An 8,735-nucleotide genomic window follows, 5' to 3' on the forward strand; every position below is an offset into this window, starting at 1 on the left:
TGTCTGACAATGTTATCATTCCAATAATAAGTTGGGAACTACTATCAAAGTATTTTGAGTGTACAAGGCCATGATTTTTTCCCAATTGCCTCAGTCTCCATACTGATGTCATGCTACCTCAGTATAATGTTTAGTCTGTTTAATTTGTATTTCAAAGAAATTGATTTTTGATGGAGTGTTAAAGTTTCTTGAATTTTGAAGGATTCGTTAACCTTTATGAGTGTTTACTTTTTCCTATTACTTCTACTTCAAAAAGCTACAATGATAGTCATTTATTTCTTAGCAGATAGTACTGTATGTTTTGTATGAGAGAAGCATAACTTGCGTCACTGATTACAACCTATATAACCAAAATATTAGAGCAACTACTATGACAAGGTAATTGTTGAATAGAAATAGGACAAACATATACATTGGATATACAAAATATATTTCAAAATAACTTAATTTGGGGGCCCTTAATTTAAAAGTAGGAAGAAGATGTGGTGGATATGTGTATACAAATCAAATCAAAATCTTCAAACTAGGAAAATATAAAATTCAATGAAAGCTTTTATACTAAAAGCATGTGGCATTTTTGAATATAGTATCAAATTATTGATGCATTGTAATACAGTTTTGTGAAAGGATTATTTAGTCAAATGCGAGTGGAATTAAATTGACCCCCACCAAGTTTCAAGTTTTTATGTAGAATCCATTGACATTTAAATGACTTCTTTAGGTATCCAGTTATAAAAAAGAATGTGTTACAACATTTGGGATGCTTGATTATAGCTCATTGTAATTTGTTTTATCCATTCTGAAAGATGCCATGAAAAGTATAAGGTGTTTTGTGAATGACATTTTCCACCAACTTTCCAACTCATGTGATTTCACAATGTTTATAGTTAAGGCAACATAGAAACACCATGAAGAAAACATGGTATAGTCTTAATAATTTTATAAATGGACATCTTGGGAGATTTGATACTGCATTGCATAGAAAACACTTATGGCTAAGTTTTCCCCTTATTTGTGCTTCATGATGCTTCTATTATTTGTCTTAATTCTCACCAAGCCACCTACAATGCTGTCATGGGGAAGTGCAGGGAACCATATAACCTGCAAGATAGCTCAGGTACTCCTCAATCACTATATTTTAGATTACACCATTCAAGAGATTTTCATGATCTTTAATATGAAGGGAATGTTGTTTATACTTTCTTTGTTTTTCTTAGTTTATTGAATATGATTTGAAATGATTGAATTCAAAAATAGTATTTTTTAAGACAAGAGTCTACACTACAACAATCACTTGTGAGCTTCTTATATGAAAGCTCTTAGATTTGAGTCTACCTAAACTTAATTAATCTAGGCTTTGGCCTATTACCCTTTTCCATCATTATTCTTGTTATTGAAAACATTCACAGCCTCTTCTAAGTGAAGCAGCTGGCAAAGTTGTACAAAAACTACTTCCAAGCTCAGTTGAAGGGGATCTGGCTTCAATCTAATTATGGGCTGATATAGTTCATTCCATATATCCCTGGTCTTATTTTTTACACTTATCCAACCCTCCTGGTGTCTATAACTATGACTACACTATTCTTTATATCTTATATATGCTTATCTGTAGTTTCTACATTAAGTGCTCTATATTTCTTATAATACCAGAAATTAGGGGACTACCATAATGAAAAGGGAGAAAGAGATATGTGTGTTACATGAGTCATCAAAAATTTCACAGCTCAGTTAGCAACTTATGGAAATTTCTCAACTGCAGTGACATGTAAAGCTGAGAATAGTTTTGATTTTTTAGTTAAACCTTTACTTATCTTTCTCCACTTAGGATTTGACTTAGGTTGTTTAATGTAGTGGGATATCTTGGGCAGATAATCTGATAGAAAGTTTGATGTTCCTTTCCCACTTGATTGGAGACATTCATCAATCCTTGCATTTGGGATTTATCAATGATCTTGGAGGAAACAGAGTACCAGTGTAGTGGTACACACAACAAACAAATCTGCATAAAGTATGTGCACATTCATAGTGAAAATTTTTTCATTCTTTTTCATGTGTTCTCATGTTGAAGAATCATTGGAAGTGATTTTTTTTTTCAACTTTTTGTTTTGCCAATAGGTGTGGGATTTGGAAATCATAGATGAATTGTTGAACAAGTTTTTATGGTCTAGAGGTTTCAACTCTTATAGAAGATCTTCAAAGAAACATAATGGTGTGTAACTTCTATAGCTATTTTCTAATTCCCTATCTATATTTAATGTTGTTTTGATCTCAAGATTAAAGTAGAAAAAGAAAGGCTTCTAAAGTCTAAAAGTAAGTTGAGTGCATGCATCTAAAATAGAGGGGATGGTCAGATAATGTCCCCACATGGGAGAGTTTCTCTAAGGAGTCCCTGTCTTGTCTCGATAAACCTTTTTCTTTAATTGTGTTGTAAGATAGTTCATTGGTAAGTCATTTAATTTGTGAAAATTTCATTCATCATGTTTTCAGTAAGATTTGATTTTTGGTGGGCTCATTTAGAACCATTCAAGAACTCATTGACCTCTAATTACAATTTAATTGTGCTAAGTATGGATAATTTGTGCCATCCTATTGTGATGACTTCCAATTACTTGATGGATAATTTGTACAATGGCAGGGAATACACAATAATTATTTCTATCTTCTACAGAAAAATATATGCCAGTGAGTTTAAATTACAAAAATATTTTTCCAATAACAAAATCTAAAATATATCTAGTTGTATGATTCATTTTGAAGAAAAAAAAAATGCAAACCTAATTACTTACGAGCTGAGGAACTCATAATGCACGAGACAAATAAAGATATAAAGAATGAAAACATAAAAAAATGACTTCCAGATACCTTTTCTTTAAGTAATCTTCCTAGTGCAAAATGAGAAAAAGTGAATTTCCATTTCTTGACTCCACAAGAGCATGGAGTGGTTGCTGCCCCAAATATTTCAGTTTTCTATTTGGTATCAAACTGGCCCAAATAAAAGAACAATCAATAACATGATCATTTGAATTTGTGATTGATTAATCTATATTTTCTAAAAAAAAGAAGAAGATAGTGGCAAGACATCAATATAAAGCTCCATTCCAACAGTTGCATCATTAGGAGTACAACCTTCTTTCTTCATTTGATTCATCACCAAAAGAGTTTTCTCAAGATCATGTTTATGGCACAAGGTAGAGTGCTTGCAATTAACCCCTTTGCTCTAATCTCCTTAAGCATTTAAAAAGTCATGTCTACTTTTTTTTCCTAGCAAAAACAATCAATCAATATAGTATGGGTTAGAACACTTGAAGTAATACTAGCCACTTTCATGTTTAGAACATATGTCAAGGCCCTACCTATTTCACCAATTTCACAATGGGCATCAACCATATAGTTATACAAGTTTTACATCCTTTGGCATGAAGTTCTTTGTTCATAAATAATTACACTTTATATCTGCTAAGAAAATTTAAATGTATTTGTGACTGCATTGATGTCTCCCTTTGCTATAGAACATGACCAATAGTGAGCTATGATGCAAATAAGTGTACAAATAGCTATGCCATGCCACATTTTGTTGCAATAATTGTACAACTAAGGATATATTATTTTTGTTGTTTAAATTGATAATGCAATTGTACTTTAAGATTTTTTGTAGCTTGAAAAGTATAAAGGAACTACTTTTAGAATTTACAAGAACAACCAAAAATATATGCACCAAATACATATTTATTGTGAGAAAGTTTAAATAAATATTCAACATCTATAAACACAGAAGCTTACCAAATATTTATTAGTTTTAAAATTATTAGTGACATTGATTACATTTTAAAATTCAATACTCAATGAGCTATCTAAAATTCAAATTCAAAATATGCACTAAAAAAATAAGGAACCAGATCCCCACAAATATTGAGCAAGAAACAAGTCACCTAGATCGATTCCATTATTATTTGGTGAGTACGATGGAGCAAGGATGGTTACATCTTTAATGTGCACATTGCTGCATTCACCATAAATGCCATTCAAATTACAATATTATAATGATAGTTCATGCATTCTTTTTTTAAACAAACAATAGGAGTCTACAAAGAGATTGGTGAATAGCATATGCTAGTAATGAAAAGGTTTGACAAGCATACAGAAACCATCCATAGTATAGACAAACTAACTTGAATGCAAACTTGCAGTACACTGGATGTATATTCTAGAATGGTGAATTCAAGAATGTTCGATTTGAGATGAGGACATCAGTTGAGTCTACCACCTCAACAAGGTGAGGGTGGGTTTAACCTAGAGTATGATTATGGTACCAATCCCACCGAATAGATCCTTGCCCATCAATAGTACCATTGTCAACTATGAAAATGAATATGTGAAGCAAAATATTAGAAGTATAATAAACTAACCAAACACATATACAAACTTTGAACTAATGGCCTCTACAACCATCTAATAGTAGCACCTGTTGATAGTTGACTGCTCATTCTAAGCAAGACGGTAAATTAAGCATCAATAAAGATAAAATTTCATGATCTAGAATATAAGATCATACTATAGAAAGTACATTCCCACCTGTTATTACAACATCTATCACATTAAATGTAGTTATAAGGGCACTATGAAATCAGAAACCACATAAAATGAACATAAATTATGTTCAAGTAAGACCATTCTATTGAATTCTATAAACATATATGAAAACCTAGAAAGGTATTTAAAATTAGATACAAAAGTAACAAATAAAACTAAAAATACCATAGTACTATTATCAAATGAAGGCTACCTTTAAACATCGCATACTCACATGCTGCTTTCTCTACTATCGTCTTTGAATAGTAATACCAATTCTAAGCACCAAAAGAGATAAAGGAGAAATTAGTTTAATAAAGTTGGAATATGGAGATAAGTTTACAAGTCTTTCCATGGTATATAAAAACAAAGTAAATGGGTTCCCTTGGTTTGGATGCAGCAATGAAGGTTGCTCCAGTAGTCCTCATCCACTATGGTGTGCGAATTTCTTATGGGGTCGAGGCTGTTCAAAGTAGCTATCAAATGACTACTGCAAACTAGAACACTAAGGAGGGCTATAATTACCTAATTACAAAATAGATAAGACCAAAGACAAAAATTTATTGGGTATATGCACCAAGTTGTGGTGCCAAAAAGGTGACAACCTTTTTTCACTTTTTTCTTTTTCTTTTTTTCATTTTTTGAATAATGCATACGCCCTTTAAAAAAAAGGTGCAATTATATAAATGGGCTGCATACTTGCGGCCCATTTATTTTATCTCAATTTTTTAGCTTCTTCCAATAGTAGCGCGTACGCAAGTTGGATAAAATGAAACTTTTCACCACCCGCCTTGCCGATATGCCTCCTCGTCGGTGAAATTCAAGATCACAAGCATGCCCATGCCCATGCCGTATGTGATATAAACTTCATTTTGTATTGTTTGATACATTTTTCATATTGTTTTGTAGGTTTTTTTATATTGTTTTGTAGGATTTTTACAATTTTTATTTAGATTTGTTTATTTATTTAGATTTCAATTAATTTTTTATTAGGAAATGTCAATAATCAACCAAAAAATCCACAAGAACCTCAAAACCCTCAAGAACCTCAAAACCAAAACCCTCCCTAAGAAGAAGAACAAATTTTGCAACTTGAACCAATTGCAAGACCTCCACCTAGCACACAAGAAAATATAATAAATGAAATAGAAAGAGGCAAAAATGAATTAGAAGGACTCATTGGTCGGTTGAAAGAATCTCAACAAACCAATCCAATGAGGGCTCAATTGGCATCATCCCTCAAATCTATTAAGACCCAAATAGCCTTAGTTAGTGGTTAGTTAGATATTTGGTGGGTTAAGAGGGATGAACAAAAAAGATTTTATGCAAATAAATTATCATATGAAGATGTTAAAAAAAAGAAATACCAAAAGATAGAATATGTGCATTATTTAGAAAACTCGGTGAGAAAGATACTGTTAGAGAGGGTACTAAACAGTTCCCCATCCATTGGTGCATACACGATGCTATTAGAAATAATTTTTGGGATAGGTGGTGGATGGTTTTTGATGCCCCTCCTTGCAACAATCATGAGGTCCCTATGTATTTTTTTAAGAAATTACATTGTGAGTTTGTCCTTGGGGAGATCCCCAATTATTTTGATATATTAGACTCCCAAGGTAGAGGTGGGGGGTCATCATTTGAGATGCCAGGAGCACATCGTGACCCTAATGTAGTTAGGGTACCTATGGTCAAGCCATAGCATGAGCATGTGACTATTCCTTCAATTGTGAAGGAACATGTAGAGGCCAGCATAGGGACCATTAATGCTTTGACATAGACCCTCATCCATTGCATGATCCCATTAGTTGGAGGGGAGCCTTCAACGCATCGTGGTCACATGTGTACTTCATGCAGATCCTTATGCACATTTGGCACTCATGCTGGAGATGGTGCAGATGATGTGCGCGTCACTAATCAGTTCCTAAATGAGACATTTGGCATTGACACATAGGTAAATTACATTTATAATTTACTGATTTGATCACATTTCATATGTATAGTGAATGATTAATTAATTAGCATCTATTGACATTGTTCAAAATTCAGGGTCAGAGTGTTGGTGGGCCTACTAGGGATCCTTCGGCCCCATTTTTTGTCTGGTCCATGAGTCCAAAGGTATCTATCAATTTAATCATTTAAATTAATACATATTTTTATTAAGTTCATATTAAGAATTGGCAAAAAAAATTATGCATGTGCATTAGTTCTCTATAGGACCGTCAACCTTTACTACGGACTCGGAGCATAGACATCATACGAGATACTTATAGGTACATTTTTTTCATGTTAATTTAATTCATTTGATTATATTTGTTTCATATTTCATGTTACATGTAATTTGTATTGTATGACATGCAGCTCATGACATCATACACTCCTCATCTTCGATAGTTTTTGATCATGGAGTGGCTGCAACTATGGCTAGCTCACAGCCATTGACTGAGGTATGAAATAATTTTCTTGGTTTTTTTTGTTTTTTATAATAGTTAGTATCAAATTTTTTAATGTTATTTATAAGTGATTATATTGATTGAATTTTTGTAGGGTTTCGTTATGCCTGATCATCCACGAGGTGACTTACAGAGTGACTATTTGATGGCGGTAAGAAAATAATTAATTTTGTGTGTACATATATTTGATTTGAACATATAATAAATATTGATTCATATCTACTTTTTTTTATCAACTCGAGTTAGAGAAGAGCCTCAACAAGAGGACGAGCGAGCGTGTCAGGAGGACCCCATCATCTCCACCATCTCCCTCCACACAACGACAGAAGACCTTGAGAGATTTGTTTCATTCCCCTCATGGGAAGGAAAAGATATAGTTGGTCTAGACATGTATATATATAGGCATAAGTGGACATATTTGATACACATTGGATGTATATGACATTCTATATTTGATGTATGATATTTATTTGATGTATGACATTATTTGACTTATGACATTATTGGTTAATATATGATATGTTTGTTCATATACAACATTATTGGTTATCAATTTATATTTTATGTTTTTTCATGTATGACATTAAATTAGATATGTTCGTGTATGAGATTAAATTAGATATGTGCATGTATGACATTAAATTAGATATGTTCATGTATGACATTAAATTCAATACCTAATCTATTCAAAACTTTGATAGAATATTGATTAACAATAAAATTTATCACTATTTAAGCATAAGTTAATCATTTCCAATATGTCATCCTCATATGATTTATGATCTTGTTCATGTTTAAAGTTTTCCTTCTTTGTCATTTGTTTATCGAGTTTAATTCAATACCTAATTAGTTTGAATTTTTTATACAATATTGATTGGCAATAAACTGTATCAGTCAAGATCGATCTCACAAAGTTTAAGAGGCACTACTTGATAGCTTGAATTGTTTTCGAGGTCATCACAAAAAGATCAAATGCCTAGGAAAGTAATCCATTACTGTAATATACCTAACACTTCCCTTAACAAAAATAATATCTGCTACCAATTTATTCTAAATTGAAGCTATCGAATTCAAAATACACTGAGCATTAGATGAAACAACTGATAATATAATATAGGCCCCAATAAGCATAGTAACAATGCAAGATCTCTAATGGTATTACCTACAAATCAGCGTTGCACCAATCCCACCCTTTATAGTATTAACCCAATGCACAAAGTGATATTATAACTATGCTCCCACCCTCTATTTCACCCATATATTTTATGTCTTAAGTTTTCTATCAGGATTAGTGGTATGGAAAATACCTTGGGAGGGATCACTAGATCACAAGAGTTGTGTTATCTTGTGTCATCCAAGGTCAAATTCTTCAACTACACCAACGTTGTATTCATACAAACAATAATCAACCATGCAGGCGTCCTAGATTAATGTGTAGATTTGATTCATTTTAGTACAATGCAATGGTTATAAATGATTCTTTCTATGTAAATAATTTGTAAATTTAATTATTTAGGTTAATATTAAATATTGTTACATAAGAAGAAGATCAAGTTTTACAATTGCTAATAATCATTAATGTATACACATACACTTAAACTTAAAAAGAATGACCTAAAGAAGAGAAATTAAGTATGAAGTTGATACAAAATCAATAAGAGAGTTCTAACATGATATCTTCAATATTTTTTGAATTAGAGAAAACTAAGTATT

General features: G+C 32.0%; 1 pseudogene; it reads left to right on the forward strand.

Annotated features, from left to right (window-relative positions):
* The first annotated feature begins 991 nt into the window (after window positions 1-991).
* LOC149560288 (endonuclease 2-like) lies at window positions 992-2,431 on the forward strand (annotated as a pseudogene).
* Window positions 2,432-8,735: the final 6,304 nt, after the last annotated feature.

Source organism: Cupressus sempervirens, chromosome 4 (assembly GCF_028749045.1).
Source record: "Cupressus sempervirens isolate cs-2001-9-10 chromosome 4, ASM2874904v1, whole genome shotgun sequence".
Taxonomy (NCBI): Eukaryota; Viridiplantae; Streptophyta; class Pinopsida; order Cupressales; family Cupressaceae; genus Cupressus; species Cupressus sempervirens.